The sequence below is a fragment of the Ailuropoda melanoleuca genome, chromosome 9 (assembly GCF_002007445.2).
Source record: "Ailuropoda melanoleuca isolate Jingjing chromosome 9, ASM200744v2, whole genome shotgun sequence".
NCBI classification, from domain to species: Eukaryota; Metazoa; Chordata; class Mammalia; order Carnivora; family Ursidae; genus Ailuropoda; species Ailuropoda melanoleuca.
This window is the reverse complement of record NC_048226.1, coordinates 68,901,844-68,920,938: the sequence shown is the minus strand read 5'-3', so window position 1 is coordinate 68,920,938 and position 19,095 is coordinate 68,901,844.

Below are 19,095 nucleotides of genomic sequence, written 5' to 3'. Positions count from 1 at the left end.
TGCTGTAGGGTGACCAGGTGGAGGCTGTTCCTTCCATGGGGTCTTCTTTTCTTTTGGGCTCTTCAGTTTCTAAGGAGAAATATCTGCAATCTCTTGCCTGAGGGGGCATTCACCTGGCTGTCAATATTCTGGAAGCAGTTGGGGGGGGGGGGAAGGGGTCCAGGTAAGTCATTGCTTACTATTTTTCATATTTTTTTCATATTCTTTTTTCATTTTCAATTTTTCATATTCTTTTCTTTCCTGTAGGTGCCTTATTCCTGCCTTTCTTTGTGCCTGGCATGCAAGTCTCTCTGCTGTTTTTCCAGCTGGAGGTAATCACCTGGCTGCAAGAAATGGGACAGGGGACCTGAAGATCTAACAACTCCAAATGCCCACATTCACTCAGGCCTCTGCCCCTCACCTCTTCTCCACTTCTGGGATCTTGGGGCCTCTCATCAGCATCACCTTCTGATGATCTCTGGACCCAGGGCACTCTGAAGCTTGGTAGCATATCAGGCTCTTTCTGCATTGACCTCTAGGATGACATTAGAGTGTAGCTTTTGCTGTTGTGTTAAGCCAGTTTCTTCTGTTCCATCCACCCCATCTTGCAGACTTGTGTTGAAATACATGTTTTGCAGATAATCCTTCCCTCATGCCCTTTGTTCCTGTGTATTTATCTTTTTATGTTCCTTTACTGCCCTTTTTAGGAAACAATGAAGATAAACAAGTGTGAGTCAATCTGTCATCTTTAATTTGCAGCCATTTAAAAAATTACCCAGGGACGCCTGGGTGGCTCAGTTGGTTAAGCGTCTGCCTTTGGCTCAGGTCGTGATCCCGGGGTCCTGGGATGGAGCCCCTCCTGCTGGCTCCTTGCTCAGTGGGGAACCTGCTTCTCCCTCTGCCTGCCACTCCCCCTGCTTGTGCTCTCTCTCTGACAAATAAACTAACTCTTCAAAAAAAAAAAAAAAAAAAACTTTGTAAACAAAAAAATTATGCAAAAGCTTTTATCAGATTTGTCGGTCCCAAATTTTTTGGTGCAACCAAACCGGCATTTATGGCCAAACCTTACTTTTTATTGGTCAGTGATGGTCAGGATTTCTTTCTTCTTCTCCAACATTATTCCATTCTCAACCTAGTGATTGTTTATATAATGGTTGACCACTGTCTTTAATTGGAGCAATTAGCACATCAAAAAAATGAGCCTGGAATTTGCCACAGTATAATTCATCATGGGCTTAAAAGTTTCCACAGAGTTTAGGGTTCGATGGTCACTTGAGGTGGCAGCAACAAAGTAAATTTTCAGATAAAAAGCTAGTCATAAAAAAGTATTGTTTTTAAACTAAATTATTTCATTTATAAGATTAAAGTTGTAGTTAAATTCACAGGCAAGAAAAATAGAATTGCTTATTTTTATTATCATTTTAGTAGTAATCTTTAGCATCTATTATGTTGGCTCATTACATTTTCCTAAAGTAAAAAGCTCAGTATTTGATACTAAATTGTTGTTTTATTATGGCGAATCTTTAATTTCTTATTTTTAAAGATTTTATTTATTTGAAAGAGAGAAAGAAACAGCACGAGCAGGGGGAGGGGCAGGGCGAGAGGGAGCAGGACAGGGACAAGGAGACTCGCTGCTGAGGAAGGAGCTCCTTGCAGCTCCATCCCAGGACCCTGAGGTCATGACCTAAGCCAAAGTCAGACGCTTAACCACTTAACGGACTGGGCCACCCAGGCGCCCCTATGGTGGCTCTTTTATAGTGAGACTTTGGAAGAAGGAGTCCACTTCTGTGGTATCTGGGCAGAAATCTCAAGTTTTAAAGGGTTACAGTTCTAGTGAAACAAGTCTGGCTGCTGCCTGTTTGCCCACTAAGTTATCACACACAGGGTCACTACAGCATGCCTGTCATTGAATCTACTGCAGAGCCAGAGTGTTTTGCACTATAAAAACAGTAACTTGTTTGATTGCCTCTTATCCCCAAGAAGAAACCTCGGGAAGAATGAAATGTACCCGGAATTCTGAATTTGAAATCAACATAGAAATTTATAACTTAACCAACTGAGCATTAAAGAGCTGCTTCCGTGCAGTTTGGGGCCATTTCTGTTTTTCATAGTTGCATGGATAGGTGTGTTTGCGTGGACATTTACTGACCCCGCTAAGGCTCTTGAAGTAGTGTGGAATTCAGCTAGCAGTCAGCTGAGATTTGCATATTTCCTTCAGGATAGCAAATGTTTCTGTTTCTTGGGCTGGCCATTAATAACTCTTTAGTAAAAAACCTGGTCCTGTTAAAACAGGGTGCATTGAACATATGTGTTTATCTCTACTTCTCTCTGCAGTCCCACTGATGGAAGAATAAGAGTGGAGATGAGAAGGTTGAGGATGACAGCAAAATCTGGGGAGCGGAAAGTGACTAAAGGAAGAAGAAGAGACTTGGCTGAGCTGAGAAAGATAAAACTGAGTCTCTGTAGTCTCTGAGGATCAAGCCCAGTTCACCTGCAGAACTAATAAAGGTGGAGTGATCAAGCTTCCAGGAACCAGTGAAGGTGAGGTGAGTGGTAGGGCTGAAACCAGAAGGATTGGCTCAAAATCTGGATACAAAGCTATTAGGCCCCTAGGACCCCATCCCCAGCGGCATAATCAAGCTCGCATCTATATTGGTTTGCTAGGGCTGCCGTAACAAATTTCCACAGACTGTGTGGTTTAAACAACAGAAATTTATTTTCTCATAGATTTGGAGGCTAGAAGGCCAAGATTCAAGATTCAAGTCCAAGAATGGGCAGGGTTGGTTTCATTCTAAAGCGTTTCTCCTTGGCTTGTGAGTGGCCATCCTGCCTGTGTCCTCAAATAGTCTTTTCACTGTGAATGCACATCTGTGTCCTAATCTCCTTTTCTTTTCTTTTCTTTTTTTTTTAAGATTTTATTTTTAAGTTGTCTCTACACTCAGTGTGGGGCTGGAACTCACAACCCCAAGATCAAGAATCACATGTTCCACCAACTGAGCCAGCCAGGCACCCCCCAATCTCCTTTTCTCATAAGGACACTTGTCATATTGGAATAGGACCCAGCCATATGACTTCATTTTATCTTAATTGCCTCTTTAAAAGTCCTGTGTCCCAATACAGTCACATTCTGAGGCACTGGGTGAGTACAACTTCAACATATGAATTTAGGGGAGACACAGCTCAGCCCAAAACCCCATCCCTCCTCCATGCTGGCAAGAGACAGAAGTATCAGATGGAACCGGGCAAATTTCAGGCTAGAGTACATTAACCATCAAGAGTGAGGCATTGAGGGATGCCTGGGTGGCTCAGTCAGTTAAGCGTTTGTCTTCAGCTCAGGCCATGATCCCAGGGTCCTGGGATCGAATCCCAGATTGGGCTCCTTGCTCAGTGGGGAGCCTGCTTCTCCCTCTGCCTGCCACTCCCCCTGCTTGTGCTCTCTTTCTCTCTCTCTGACAAATAAATAAATAAAATCTTAAAAAGAAAAAGAAAAAAAGAGTGAGGCACAGGACCTAATAGCAAGGAGAGTAAGCAATAGTCCATATACTCATCAGAGAGACACCATCTATTAGCTCTCTTCACCCAGCTTAGTGAATGCAGAGCCAAACTTTTATAACCACCCACGCCTCCCTCCAACAGTCCTGTCCTCACACAGGGAACTCCTAATAAGCTTTTTGTGCCACACTCTTCAGTATAAATAAGAGAGCAGGGATCACCACACATTTGAGAGAAGCCTCCAAAATGAAGTATAAAGACCAGAGCAAAAATGTAATTAAGAGAGTGATTACGAGGTAAACAACACAGGGATGGGATAAAGATTATAGAAGTAATATATCAGAAGGTATCACAGTCATGAAATGAGAACAGCGTACTGTTTAAAAACAATAAAGTAATCATCAGAGAACCAAAATGAGTTTGTGGACATTAAAATATAAAAGCTGAAATAAAACCATTTATTATATCCTTGAAAATAGAATCTAAGAAACTTCCTAGAAAGTAGAATAAAAAGACAGCAAAATAGGCAATATGAGAGAAAAGATAAGAAAATTGCAGGATCAGTCAGGAAGGCCTAATATGTGACTAACAGGTGTTTTGGAAAGAAAGAATGGAGAAAATGTTGGGGAGAAAATTTTTAAAGGAAAGATAAAATACTGCTTTTGAGAACTCAAGCATTATGAGTCTTCTGATTGATCTGACCATGTAGTGCTCCGTACAGTGGATTCTAAATGATGTAAATTGAAGTGATTATGATTAAATTTCTGGGCTGACCTTTCCACAGAGTAAAAATAAAACGAAATGAGCAGAGAAACTGCTAAGACACAAAGGCTCAAGGATCAGAATACGTTAGCTCTCTGAACAACACTGCCAGCTTGAAGCTATTTAAGCCATACCTTCGAATACTGAATTCTATGCCTAGACAAGTTATCAGTAAAGTGTGAAGGTAGAATAAAATTCCGTTCCAGGAATGCAGAGTCTCAGAGTGCCTCTCACGCACTCTTTCTCAGAAAGATTTTGGACAATGTGCTCCATTAGAAATTAGGAGAACAAGGCAGAACCAAGAAAGAGACAGTCTTTAAGACTCAGAAAACAGGGGAGCCAACAGAAGAGGCAGTTCGAGGGAGGTCAGAATGGTGGCCTTGTAACAGGCTCGGAGAGCAGTGAAACTCTTTCAACAGAGGTCTCTGGGTGGTGGTAGGGGTGGAATCCAACAATTACATTTAACATTGTGGAAAGCTATATTGAGAAATTCTTTGAGGGTGTGGAAAGTCTTAGCAATAGGTACAGAGAAAACTAAGTACATAGTTAGCATTCAGTAGCTCCAGGAGGAAAGAAATTATACAAGAGTGGAAATACTATCCTACTAATCTTAGTACCTACTTGGTTTGATAGCAAATGATATTCATACGGTCGTAATAATGGAATTACAGAATGATAATTTAGTAAAACTGGTGATAAAACTCAATCAGGAAGGTGGAAGGAGGAAGATAATGGTGTGTGGGGAGGGGAGGAGGAAGTGGAAGGTTGTGACAGAGAGTGATGTCATCACCCACTATAACAGAAAGTCAATAGTTGTTGCCTAAACCTCATAAATCAGAAACTAGCAACATAGATATTGAGTCAGGAATGCTTTGAGCTGAGAGGAATATCAAGGCTGATTAATAGTGGTTTAGAAAAATAAAATTTCGTTTTCTTCACTTTAAAAAAAAAAGATCTGACAGCAGCTGCTTGCTTCAGCTTTGGTGCTCAGTTTCAGCATCTCTGAGATTCTCTGGGCCTTTTTCTTGTGGATACAGATGATCCCTTTAACTTTAGCCATTATGTCTGTGTTTAAGGCAGTAAGAAGGGGAAAGAGATGGTGTGAGCCTCAGTGATGCCATGTATCAGGAAAGCAATTCTAGCACTGACATTAGAAGCTGCCAGATGCCTCCTGTCCTTGGCCAAAACTGAGTCACACAGTCACCCCTCTCTGCAAGAGTGGCTGAAAAAATGGGTATCTAGCTTTCCCAAACTCTAAGGGGGAGGCAGGCAAGAAAGAAAAAAAAATACAAATGTATTCTGGGTCAGCCAATCAGCATATTATTTAGAAATATGGAAGTAAATGCTAGAATTTTAAAAAGAAAGCTCATAAAAATAGGTTGCTTCTTAAGAGTGGGATTGGACAGTGGGGTGGAGTGAGGCATGGACTGCTATTTTTCAATAGCATTAATCAATGTTATATTCTGTCTTATTAATGTAATTATTTGACTTTTTGAAACTATGGATATCGTTTTATACCCATATGTATCTTATACACACATGTCTACATGTTTATACAATTTTGATCAAAATAAATTTTAAAAATGAAAATGCAAACTGCAAATCGTGTTCCCTCTTGCCCAGGGTCTTTGAATTTACTACACTATCTCCCTAAACTTTGGCTCTCCTTTCTAACTAGCTTCTAACTTCCCCTCAGATCAGTGCTTCCTCAACTCATCCTCAAGGAAATCTCTCTGGCTCTCTCAGATTAGGGATGGTTATATTGGGAAGATATGTTTCTCCATTATTTATCAATGTAGCAACATGCTCCTCCTCTTGAAAACACTTATCACAGTTGTAATTTCACATTTACTCGAGTGGTGTTTGGTCATTGGCCATTCCCCTCTGCTAGACTCCAAGCTCCGGGAGGACAGAGATTATGCCTGTTATAGGCTCATCATTGTTTCCCCAGAGCTCAACATCTTACCTAGCATTTAGTTAATATGTGATGAATCAATAAATGACAAATCCTCTGAATCATGTGCATCCTTCCCATTCTACAGCTATTCCATGGTCAGTCAAGGGACTTTGATTGAGGGAAACATCAAACTGAGTACTTGCATCAGCAATGTTGAATAAATAAGTGAATTCCAGGAGTATATATGGAGTACCTTCTGTATTCTGGATTCCTCATTTAAGTTTCAATAGTACCCTGTGAGTTAGGTAATGATAATAGTTACGAAAGCTTTCAACAGCAAGTCAAAGAGAAGCCAGCTAGCAGGGGCTGTTTACCCAAGGCTGGTTAATTGATCTTACATGACAACAAGTTAGGAAGAACAGGGAGAGGCAATTGCTGACATTAGATTGGCAACTCCATTAACTCAGAGGTCTGGGTCAGTGTCTTTGTGCTTGTCTATCTCTTAAGTAAAGAGTATCGTATCTTTACACAACCAAACTTAAAAGCAGGAAAAAGATAGGGCACTCACTTCAGGCATGAAAATCTTTCCCAGAATCCCCCATCAAACTTCCTCTTATATCTCATTGGCCAGCACTGGGTCACATGGCCAGTATAGCTCAGGAGTGGGATCCACTTTCCATGATGTCAAGGAATCTCCACTCAACATTTGAACAGATAAGGGTTATCTTAGCAAGAAGGAAATGGGAGACTGGCCTTTGGTTAAAAAGAAAAACAACAACAACAACAACAAAAATCAGCAGGTACCACAGTACTGTTAGCTTCATAATACAGATGATAACTTTGATCTTCATTTTGGGGCAGCTGGGTGGCTCAGTTGGTTAGGCATTTGCCTTCCACTCTGGCCTTGATCCCAGGGTCCTGGGATTCAGCCCCCAGCAAGCTCCCTGCTCAGCGGGGGGCCTGCTTCTCCTCTCCTTCTGCCTGCCACTCTGCCTGCTTGTGCTCTCTCTGTCAAATAAATAAATAAAATCTTTTTAAAAAAAACAAACTGACCTTCATTTGGTTAATGTAAGTAGCAGATCTGGGATTCAAATCTAGACCTGCCTTTCTCCAAAGCCTATGCCATGCCACTTCCTAGCCTTGAATATGAACTTCTTCCTGTATCAAAATGGGGTAGATTTAGTCAGAAATGACTTCATAGAAGAAAAATACTTTAGGCAAGGTTTTGAAGGAAATAACACCAGTTGAAATAACACAAGTTAAAATAACACAAGGAGAAAATGAGAGGGTAGTTGTTGGGTATTATATTAATACCACCCTTTTCACTCTCACTTTCGTTTAAAAATGCTTTTCATGTATCCTGCTGATCATCAGAGCATCTCCCTATTTGGGGAATGATTATTGCTTTGATGGTCTGAAGGAACTATAAATAAATTGAAAAGAGATGACATTTACCCAAGGGAAAATGCCAAAATGAGAACTCAGAGACCATGGCTGGGGCTACAGCAGAACAGAATGTTCTCTCTGAGGTTTTTAATGAGGCATGCTCACTGTTGATGCTTCAACGTACTCTTGAAAATGTCTGAACCTGGAAAAACATATTCAAAAACCTAATATCATGAAACTGTCCCTTCCCTGTTTGAAAACCTTCAGCAATTCCTCAGTACACATAGGACAATCTAATCTAATCTAATCTATGAATTGAGACCTACCCCAATCTAACTCCAATTGCCTGAACCCAGCCCCACTGGTCTTCTGCTAAGGAAACCCGAGTTGACTGTGGTCTGATGTGAGATCTGCAGGGCTACAGACTGGAGGGAACTCTCCTGGTCCAAGGCTTGGGACTCCAAAATCACGAGTTTGAGCAGAGTTACAGACCAGGAATGAAAATCAGGAGGTGAAGCAAAAATGCCAGAAGGGTATTTGGAGGAAACTAAAGTAAGTGGGCCAAAAGATGATGTCTGTAGCATTTGCTTGATGGGGATGATTTACTTTTATTATCTTTTATTTACTTTTATTATCTGCCCTGATCTTGATAAAGCTCCCTCTATCCCCGGCATCATATGATCCCGATTCTTCCTGGGTGGCTCTGGCAGAAAGCCCTGACCTTTTCCAGCGTACTGTGGAGATAGTAGGTAGATCTCTTTGGCAGATACTGGTCCATGCCCTTCTCAGTATCCCAGGTTTTGGAGAAAGCCAGAGCACAGTATAGTTTTCACTGTACGTCTTCCATCTCCACTTGCAGAGGTTCAGGCAGAGATGTGCATGAAGAGAGGACAAGGAGATGACTAAGTCTAGATGGTCCAGCCCAGCAGGAAAGGGATGGTCATGGGCTCTTGCACTGGAGGCAGAAGCCATATGAAGGAGGGTTTCTGAGGCCATGACTAGTCCCCATGTAGTAGTTTCCATGTTAGAAGAGGGCAGATTTGCCAGGAAGAGAGCTCTATAGTGTTGCCCGATTCTGATGTTCTCTCTAATTCTTAGGGCCAGTTTTCACATATCATCAGGAAATTTCTTGAAAATCTCTGACTGGCCTATAACTCCTGTGGAATATTAGATGTTAGAGGTGCACTAGGGTCTTGCTTTATAAAGTGTAGCCACAGATCAGGAATATTGGACTAACCTGAGGGCTTATGAGGAATACAGAGTCTTAGGCCTCCTGAACTGAATCTATATGATAACAAGATTCATGTGCACATTAATATTTATGGAGCACTTATCTAGAGCATGGAGATACAGCCATGAGTGGAAACCATATCTTCTGGGGGTTCAGGGCAAAGAAGTACAGTGACCCTTGAACATCACATAGATGAGGGGTGCTGACCCACTGTGCAGTCAAAAATTCATGTATAGGGGCGCCTGGGTGGCACAGCGGTTAAGCGTCTGCCTTCGGCTCAGGGCATGATCCCAGCGTTCTGGGATCGAGCCCCACATCAGGCTTCTCCGCTATGAGCCTGCTTCTTCTTCTCCCACTCCCCCTGCTTGTGTTCCCTCTCTCGCTGGCTGTCTCTCTCTCTGTCAAATAAATAAATAAAATCTTTTAAAAAAAATTCATGTATAACTTTTTACTCCCCCCAAAACTTAACTACTTATAGCCTGCTGTTGGCCAGAAGCCCTACCATCAACATAAACATCTATTTTGTATGTTCCATGTATTGTATACTGTATTCTTACAATAAATGAAGCTAGAGAAAAGAAAATGTTATTAAAATTTTAAGGAGAGTTAATACATTTACAGTACTATATTGTATTTATCCAAAAAAATCTGCATAAGATAGACATGTGTAGTTCAAACCTGTGTTGTTCAAGGGTCAACTGTATAATGGATTGCTGTAAGTAAATTGTAACCAGTGGGGCAGGTCTGTTGTTGTAGCAAAGATTCCTCTTCAAAACTCACTTGGGATTATCAATGGATGAAACTAATATGATGAATGGATAATGGGAAACTTTAGAATGAGCTGTTAGGTGGTCACCACCTAAACCCATTGGTCAGTCTTAGCATCACCAAAGTAGAAAGGCCAGACCCTGCGGGCCTTCCGAGGTACAGTACCACAGTCTGCGGTACCACTTTCGAGGTGTTATTACCTAAAAATGAAGCCAAATCTTATCAAGCCTTGGGAAATAAGGAAGATAGGGAAACAAATTTAAGGACATCCCAAGAAGCCAATTAGACAAATCTAGACTATTGGGGAGCCAATAGGAAGCAGACTGACTTACTGCAACAAGTCAAAGACATGAAAAAAAAGTTATAGGGTGGGGAGGGGACGAATCCGCATTAAAGTAGATTTAAAGGATGGATGACTAAATGTAATTTGTGGACCTGGTTTGGATCTTGATTTAGACAACTAACAGTTCAGAAATGTTTGGGGAAATATGTAGAGATGCAATGACATGATATCTGAAATTTACTTTAAAATAATTCAACAAAAGGAAGAAAAAGAAAAGATAAAGCAAATGCGGCAAAATCTTTCATATTTATTGAATTTAGGTGAATGAGTCTAAGAGCATTCATTGTACTATTTCTCTACTTGCCATGTGAATTTAATTTTTTATAAGCAAAAATTTTGTTAAAAAAACCAACAAAATCCGAAACTCAATTTCCATATCTGTCTAGCTGCAGTGCTGCGGGGAAGGGAGTGGATGGGTGGAGGTCGGTATGGAAGGCTTTAAACAAGGCTTTCAAGAGCCAGAATATGTGGAACCAGCTGAGGTCTTCATGCTTCATTGGACCCTGAGTGGGTGAGAGCTACGGAAGTCCGTGTGTCTGTGTGTGTGTGTGTGTGTGTGTGTATACGTGTGTGCGTGCACACACGTGTGCACATGCATTGGGGTGGGCACTCAATTTCAAAAGATGATATTTAAGCAAAATGCTACAACTCTTTACTGGGAGCCAGTGAGGACAGAGATAAGAGGAAGTTCCTAAGGACCAGGTTTGCAGCAGGGAACTCCTTTCCCAAAATACCAGGTGATACCCAAACCAAGAAAGAAAAGGGAGCAGAAAGAAACTGAATGAGAAAACAGGTTTCCCCAAAGCCAGGTAGGGCCTCAGAAACAAAGGAACCTCGTGAATTCTCAGGAGAAAGTTCATGGTCCGGCCCTGGAGAGACTGAGCACGTAAGACTGGGGGAAAATAAAGCCAGCCCATGGAGAATCATGTATTGCTTATCCCAGCTCTATGGACCAAGAGAGAAAGGACATCAATTTAACTTTCTCCAGTCTCACCTTCTCACAGTCCCCTTCATCAACTCTGCTTCAGGCAAACTGCTGTGCACACTGTGTCAAGTGCTCACTGAATTTTCCATGGGTATTTAAAGCAGTTTAACTTAAGTACCTCAAGACTGTCAGTGTAGGGGCACCTGGATGGCTCAGGCAGCAGAGCATGCAGCTCTCCATCTTGGGGTTGTGAGTTCAAGCCCCATGTTCGGCATAGAAGCATAGAGAGTCCTTAAAAATTAATTAATTAATTTAAAAAAAGATTGTCAGTGTAGGAATAAAAAGAGAAGAAGGAAGAAGAAAGGTTTTTGCTCTTGATTCTAAGGCTTTTAAAGAAATAGGCTACTTAGGCTTCCACCAGAATCATACATAGTCCAGAAGGAAGGATCCCCAGAAATTATCCTGGCATCTTAGATTTAATCTTGCTTTTTTTCTCTTTCTATCAGTTGCTGCTACATATTTTCTGTAGCAATGGTGTGCTCAAAGTCAGAGCTGCCTGTAATTTTATGGAGTGTAAGGCATTAATTATTAGATAATTCTCTGCTTTAAAAATGCCTTTGACATTTCAACAGAAGCAAATCATAAAAAGTATAATTTTAGGACTTCTGTTTGTATTTTTGAATATATAAGCATTTTTAAATGAAACAATGATATATTCATTATCTATTGCTATGTAACAATCTATTTGCTATTGTATGTCAAAACACAGCAGCCCAAAACAACAAACATTATCTCACTTGGTTTCTGAAAGTTTGGAACCCAGGAGCAGGTGTACTGGGTGGTTCTGGCTCAAGGTCTTTCATGAGGTTGTGGTCTAGCCATCAGCTGGGTCTGCAGTCATCTGAAGGCTGGAGGATCTCTTTCCAAATTCTTTCATGTGGTTGTGCCATGGACTGTTGGATGGAGGGCTCAGTTACTTGCCATGTGACTCTCTCCACAAGGATGTCTGAGTATCATCTATTAATGACATCTGGTTTCCCGTAGAACAAGTGACAGAGAAAGAGAGAAGGAAACAGAAGCATCAGCATCTAGATTTTATAACGTCATTTTGGAAGTGGCATACTATTCCTTCTGCTGTCTTCTGTGGGTCACGCAAACCCATCTGGATGCAATGTGGGAGAGAACGAAACCCGGATATGAACATGAGGAGGCGGAGATCATTGGAGCCATCTGAGACGCTGCCTTCCATATATGGGTAATTTTTAAAGCTTAGGGAAAAATAAACAGACAAACTTGAAAAGCAAATGGACAGAATAGACCCACACATCTTCATTGATGACAAATCTCTACGCAGTGTAATAGGGACAGGATGGGCTTCTTCATAAATGAATCTGGGCCAATAAGATTATCTAAATTAAGGGAGGAATTGACCTCTACTTCACACAAAACAAGTTCATTCCAGTTGGATTGTAATTTTAAATGTCAAAAGTAAAACAATGAGCCTTCTAGAAGGTAAGAAAGAGAAATAATTTCATGACCTTGGAGCAGACCAAAAGAAAAAAAGAGAAAAGAGAAAGAGAAAGGAAAGAGTTAAGGAGAAAAAGAAAGATTTGTATAAATCCATAAGAAAAAGACAATCCAATGGGAAATGAACCAATAAACTTGAACAAGCAATTCCAAAAAGTGGATATTCAAATAATCAATAAACATAAAAAATATACTTAAAAACTTGCTCTTAATAATTTATTAAAACAAAGGCTTGTGAAAGTTTTATACATGTGTGAAGACACTGTGCAATATGTAGTTGTGCAGGCATCTTCCCAGAAAATCGAATCAGGTTTTTTTTTTTTTTCAAAGATTTATTTATTTGACAGAGAGAGAGAGCACAAGCAGGGGGGAAGCAGACTCCCCACTAAGCAGGGAGCCTGATGCGGGGCTCAATCCCAGGACCCTGGGATCATGACCTGAGCTGAAGGCAGACGCTGAACCCACTGAGCCACCCAGGTGCCCCTCAAATCAGTTTTACAGGAGAGCTTAGAGTGTTCTATATGTCTCTTATAAAAAGTAGCTTTCATTCTGGATTCTGTAATGATTAGATTTTCTCCACAATCATTGAAATCCTTTTTTGTTTCTGCTGGCTTTTATATTTACCCCAGACATGTTCCCCTTCTAATTTGACTGTGTCTTTCTGGTTTCAGCTGTTGGCTGTGTCCCCCAGTTGGTAGGAATTCACCAAGTATCCACCAGTCTACAGAATCAGAACAGAGACTAAACTTCTCTAGCTGAAAAAATAGAATGGGCAGAGTCAGAGGGAAAGAAAAGCTAAGGGAAGGAAAGTCTGAGAGTGGAATTTGACAGCTTGGAATCTGGGAGATAGCGTTGGTGAGTCACCCGGTACCTGGGTTGCCCCAGGGGCAAAATGCAAAATGGGTCCTTAGCCAGGATCAGCTCCCCATCCCTACACCCTCTGTTCCCTGCTCCAGGCATCTCAGCCCTGTGAAAGGAAGGCAGCCCGTCCCAAAGAGGGGCCCCAATCCTGGCCCCCACAGATTTCAGGACATAGATTGCTTTCTGTGTCCATCCAGGTTTAGAAACTTCTGTCTCTGATAGTAGGCAAACTGGCAGCCTTTGGGGGATTAGGGAGGATTCTGACAAGAAATGTATATTGCTATGTTTATTACATACTGAATGACTATCTAAAGAACACAAATTAGTAATTGTCATAAAAACCCATAACTAGAACTAAGATAAATGAGACCATACAGGATGAAAACATTGCCAAACTGAGAAAGAGGATACACATTTCAAGAGTTTGTTGTAACATGTGTATAAAGTCAGTGAAGTTGCTGCAGAATGCAGTTATGAATTTGACGTCAGGATATTTAAACCTTTCATAGATGTGAGTTTGTGGAAGTATTTATTGAATGTACCAAAATATATCTGTTCTAACCAGCAATTGGGAAAAACTGGAACTCAGCATGTGCAAAACAGGACTGGAAAAATGAGAGGAATGGTTTGTTGGGGTTGCCAAAGAAGCCTCCAGTAAATGCACTTTTTCCCCCACCTAAGTTCTAAACAAGGTGAGAGACAAAATAAAGATTAGAGATGGAGGCCAGGGACGCCTGGGTGGCTCAGTCCGTTAAGCTCTGCCTTTGGCTGGGGTCATGATCCCTGCTCAGCGGAGAGCCTCCTTCTCCCTCTCCTTCTGCCTGCTGCTCCCCCTGCTTGTGCTCTCTCTCTCTCTGTCAAATAAATAAATAAAATCTTTTAAAAAAAATATAAAATCATCCGTGGTGCGTTCTATTGATGAGCGCGCAGGCACGCATAGTAACCTCTGGATGGGTCTGTTAATGATGTCAATGAAAATTTAGATGGGGTCAAAGAATTCTTACTCACGGCAACTGTCACAGGAAAAGAATTGGTTTTACATCCTGTGCTGCCTCAGCTTACCTTGGTAAAATTCATTGTGTGACCTCTGATGGTGTCCTTGTAGAAGGGCAGTGTGAACGTCAGACTTGCTCCAAATCTTAGTCTGTGGTGGGCATATGTTCTATGTTCATGGAACATACAAATAGAGGCTATTGAACTACAGTAGAACACAGCAACGAAAGCTAATATGCCAGTGTTGGAAAATTTAATTTTACCAGTATCTTGGGAGTAGTTACCCTAAATATAAAAACAGGAACCTACATTTGTACATAGTTGTTTTCCATTATGAAACAGAATTCAGCTAATCTCACTTAAGGATTCAGTGGAGTGGCACAATGTGAAATACAAGACCTATGGTAGCATTCAGGAATGTAAGGAAAGGTGAATGTTCTGTGGTTCTAATGAAAGAGGAATGAAACGCTACCGCCTACTATGTACAGGCAGCCTTGTAGAGTCTCTCTCACCCCTAGAGAATGTCATTCTATAGGTTGGGTTCCCGCAGCACTTGGAATTCATGCTTGTATTAGTTAGGACTCTGAGTTGCAAGGATTTGAGCTGGTTATGCAAGTGGGAATACATCATTAGAATCCAGGGGTCTCACAGAATCCAAAGACATATGTGCAGATAGGTCTAAAAAAGGAGCTGTGACCCACAGCTGTGTGGTCACAGAGCCCAGAGCACCCTCTCACTGCATCTCCTCTTGGTTTCTCTCTGAGGTCCCGCCATTCTTCTTTCTTGGCAAACTACCTTTCTATGCTACTTATCCATTCAGTGGGCAAAAGATGGCTTCCATTCCACTCAAATTTTTATGGTTGATCCACATGGATGAAACCCACTAACTCACTCTCTCAATCTTTCTCTCAGCCCTTCTCTCTTTCTCTCTCCTTCCCTCCCACCCCTCTTGCCTCTTCCCCATTCCACATTCCTACATTCCTAGGAGAAAAATATGATTGGTCAAATTAGATCAGGTGTTCGCCTTACGGCAGTCAGGATCATGCAGGAGAAATAGCTGCCACTCCCCACACCAACCCTGCCACCACCAGCTTAGAAGGACTGGGCTCGTAATCCAAAAGGTGTCTTCTAAAACGTGGTGTGGTGAGTTTGTGGGATTCTTCTGACAACACACACACGCACACACACACACACACACACACACACACCACAGCTTCATAGCAAAACATTGAATCTTACTCCCTTTTCTACCTTCTGTTCCGAGCTTAGTGGCATAGACGTTAGTGAAAGGAATACATGTAGTAAACTGAATGTGTATTTGTTATATGACTGACTGTAAAAACATACAGACCCTGCTTCCAGGGCAACACACACACATATGAGTACATGTGTACACACACATGCCTACACACATGCATGCATGTGTGCGCGTGCACACAGACTGAATGAGTTATGTCCCTCAACATTCAATCAGAAGAAATTAGTTCTGGATACTTAAGCCAGAAACAGATTTCAGTGGAAACATATGGATAACTGACAGAATCAAGGGGAAATCCGAATACTCAGACAAAGGAAGGACAGGAACTGGGGCTGCTCTCAGGTTCCGAGTCAGCAGGAGTGAATCGATGGTCTCCTCAAGATGCTGGCACACCATTTTCTGCCCCTTAGCTCAAGATTCAGATCCCAGAGAGAAGACATCTAATTGGCCTAGCTCTGACCAAATGGCCTCCTGCCTGCTCACCCCAGCACCATGACCGATAGACCCACCAAATGGCATCCACTGGGACAAGGGCAAAGTTCCCTATAGCAATATTGGGAAGAGGGATACAGTCCCACAATAGACAAAGCCAACGAGGTCACTGCAAGAGCCTTTTGGACTATCAAGGCAGTTATGCCTCTGGTGAGGTGCAAATGGAAAATGAGCTGGCTATTCATTTTGCTTGCCAAAAAGTCTCTTGGAGGCCTCCTTCTGCCTTGGCACCTAGCTGGGTCTCCATTCAGGAATGTCACCTGATTATGCTTCCTGTTATCCAATATTCTTAAATAGAGTAGATCTGGAAAGGGTCTGGACCAATATAGCATTGGTTGAGTTTGACTCATCCCTAAACATTTTGGGGCACCTTCTAAATCATGAAAACCAAAAAGAAAAGCAATGAGGGGAAGAAGGGGGTCCTTTCCCTGGGGCAGCAGGGGAAAACTTGAGCTGGTATTTAGTTAAAGCTTTAGTTCATTTAAACTGTGATTAAGGTGTTGGATTTTGTCAAATGCTCTTCCTGCATCTATTGGTATGATCATATGATTTTTCTTCTTTAGCCTGTTGGTATGATGGGTTGATTGTTAATTGCTTTTTGAATGTTTTATTAGCCTCGAATACCTAGAATAAATCCCACCTGGTTGTGGTATACGAAAACAAACAAACAAACCGTTACTCAACTGAAGGATTGGGAGTAAATCCTCAAAAGTATATGGAACTAGCAGATGCCCATGAGAGTCTCTCCAGTCTTCTAGATTTGGTGTTTTCCAGCCAGGAGATTTTATCTCAAAGGCTGGGAAGCTGAAGTCCACACAGTATTAATTTCCAGATCCTGGATTATTGGACCGAAGTGACTGGCCTTCATTATACAACGACGCATGGGGTTGCCTCAGCCACCATGTGCCCATCCTGTTCACGGCTGTTCTAGAACATGGAATACAGTGCCTGAGAAGAGCTCCATCTCAATTTGAAATCAGACTCCTTCCAGGCAACTTGAGTGCAGAATCCCTTTTATTTAAAAAAAAATCTTGCCGCAGAATACCTGGGTGGCTCAGTTGGTTAAGCGTCTGACTCTTGATTTTGGCTCAGGTCACGATCTCAAGGTTGTGAGACTGAGCCCCGCGCTGGGCTCTGTGCTGGGCATGGGGCCTGCTTAAGATTCTCGCTCCCTCTCTCCCTCTGCACCCCCACCCTGTCTCTTTCTCTCTAAAAAAAATAAAAATAAAAAAATAAATCTTGCCTCTGTGGGTCTTTCCAAAACATTCAACCTAGTTTGCATAGAGACTCTCTTTGTTTTCTCACTCGTATTTCCCTAATGTTCAAGTAAATCACTTCCATTACAAGGGGCAGAAACAGGTCTGGTGACAAACACAACGGAGGTCTGGCACCCTCGCCCCTCAACTGAGGAGGCCAGAGTCTCTTGGAAAAGGAGCCCCCAGCTGTGAATTGGCTTCCTGCCTGTTACACAGAAATACTGACAAGAGTTTATTCCAGTTGTTAGGTTTATGGGTAATTTTTTTAGGTACTATTTTGTAGTTTTTTAAATTGTTGTGGGCTTATATTACTTCTTATAATAAAAAAAATACAGGTTTTTAAGGGCTTATTTACACATTATTCACCCCCCATATATTTTTGATGCTTGTTAGGAATATAACAGAGATCATTTTCAAGGATTTCATAGATAAAAGAGACTTAAAAAGGGGGGGATCTGCTTTTTGATACTGGTAAATAGAAGAGAGGTTTTATAAATTAGTGGAGGACCACTGGGGTTTGCCCTATACTAAGCAAGTCTCTCTATATAAACAGTAATTGAGGTGAGAACTAACCATTATAAAACCCCCTTAAATGAGCCAATTAAGATAGTATCTCTTAAAGTTATCTTACATAGCATCATATATATATATATTTTAAAGATTTATTTAATTATTTTACAGAGGGAGAGAGGGAGAGAGAGCCCTCGAGCAGGGAGATGGGCAGAAGGAGAGGGAGATCTCCAGCAGACTCCTCGTTGAGCACAGAGCTCCACATGGGGCTCGATCCCATGACCCTGAGATCATGACCTGAGCCCAGACTGAGAGCCCGACACCTAACCACCTGGAACGCCACCCGGGCGCCCCTATAGCATCACATATTTTTTTTATCTCCTCATTTTTTACTAAAAAAGTGATGGAATTTATTTCAATAATCACTGTGGAAAGAAAGAATAAAATAATCACTCAGAACCTTAACCACCTAACTGTTAGCTTTTTTGTTACAAGTTATTTTCCACTCTAGAACTTCAAACCCTTTAAGAAGTCTTGCCCTATTTTTAACCTCAGAACAGCACTCAGAACAGGCCAGGGAGATGTTCTTGTTCTCATAAGTGAGGCGTGGCGTCCACTCCTGACTGCTCTCGGCCAGGGGTTTCTCCAGAGACAAGCTGGCTGTGTCAGGTGAGGAACACCTGTACCCTGGGGACCATTAGCACATTCCCCAGAGATAAGTCAATTCTCACTAACTAGACCAAAATCACAAGGAAGGACTAAAGTCACTTATTTCAATGATTTTTTTTTTAAGATTTTATTTATTTATTTGACGGAAGACAGAAAGCCAGCAAGAGAGGGAACACAGGCATGGGGAGTGGGAGAGGAAGAAGCAGGCTCCCAGCAGAAGAGCCTGATGTGGGGCTCGATCCCAGGACCCTGGGATCACGCCCTAGGCTGAAGGCAGACGCTTAACAACTGAGCCACCCAGGTACCCCTCAATGATTTTTATTTCCTTGTATGTGTGCGTCCTTTGTTGCATCTCATCTTTCGGAAATTTTGTATTGATTACTTTAAGATCTTGTAACTGAATTTCATGTAATCATGTGAAATATTGAACCTACCATGTGGGAATCCTTTTTGTAATGACCTGAATACACATTTAACTAAAATTTAACATGAATTTTTAAATTGTTTACTTTTCTGTGGAAATACAAAGCAATTGGAAATAGGCCAAATAACCCCTTGCCCAACTCTTTATTTATAAAAAGCTCTGGATTTTTTTTAGTACTATAACATTCTGAAACTATTCTCATACCACAGAGTGACTATTTTCATTGGGATAATTTTCTGGTACTTTAGAGTGTTTAAGCCCAGAGAAATTGAAGGGTAGAATCCAAACAAAACCTTGTTTACCTTTTCCACACTTCAGGAAC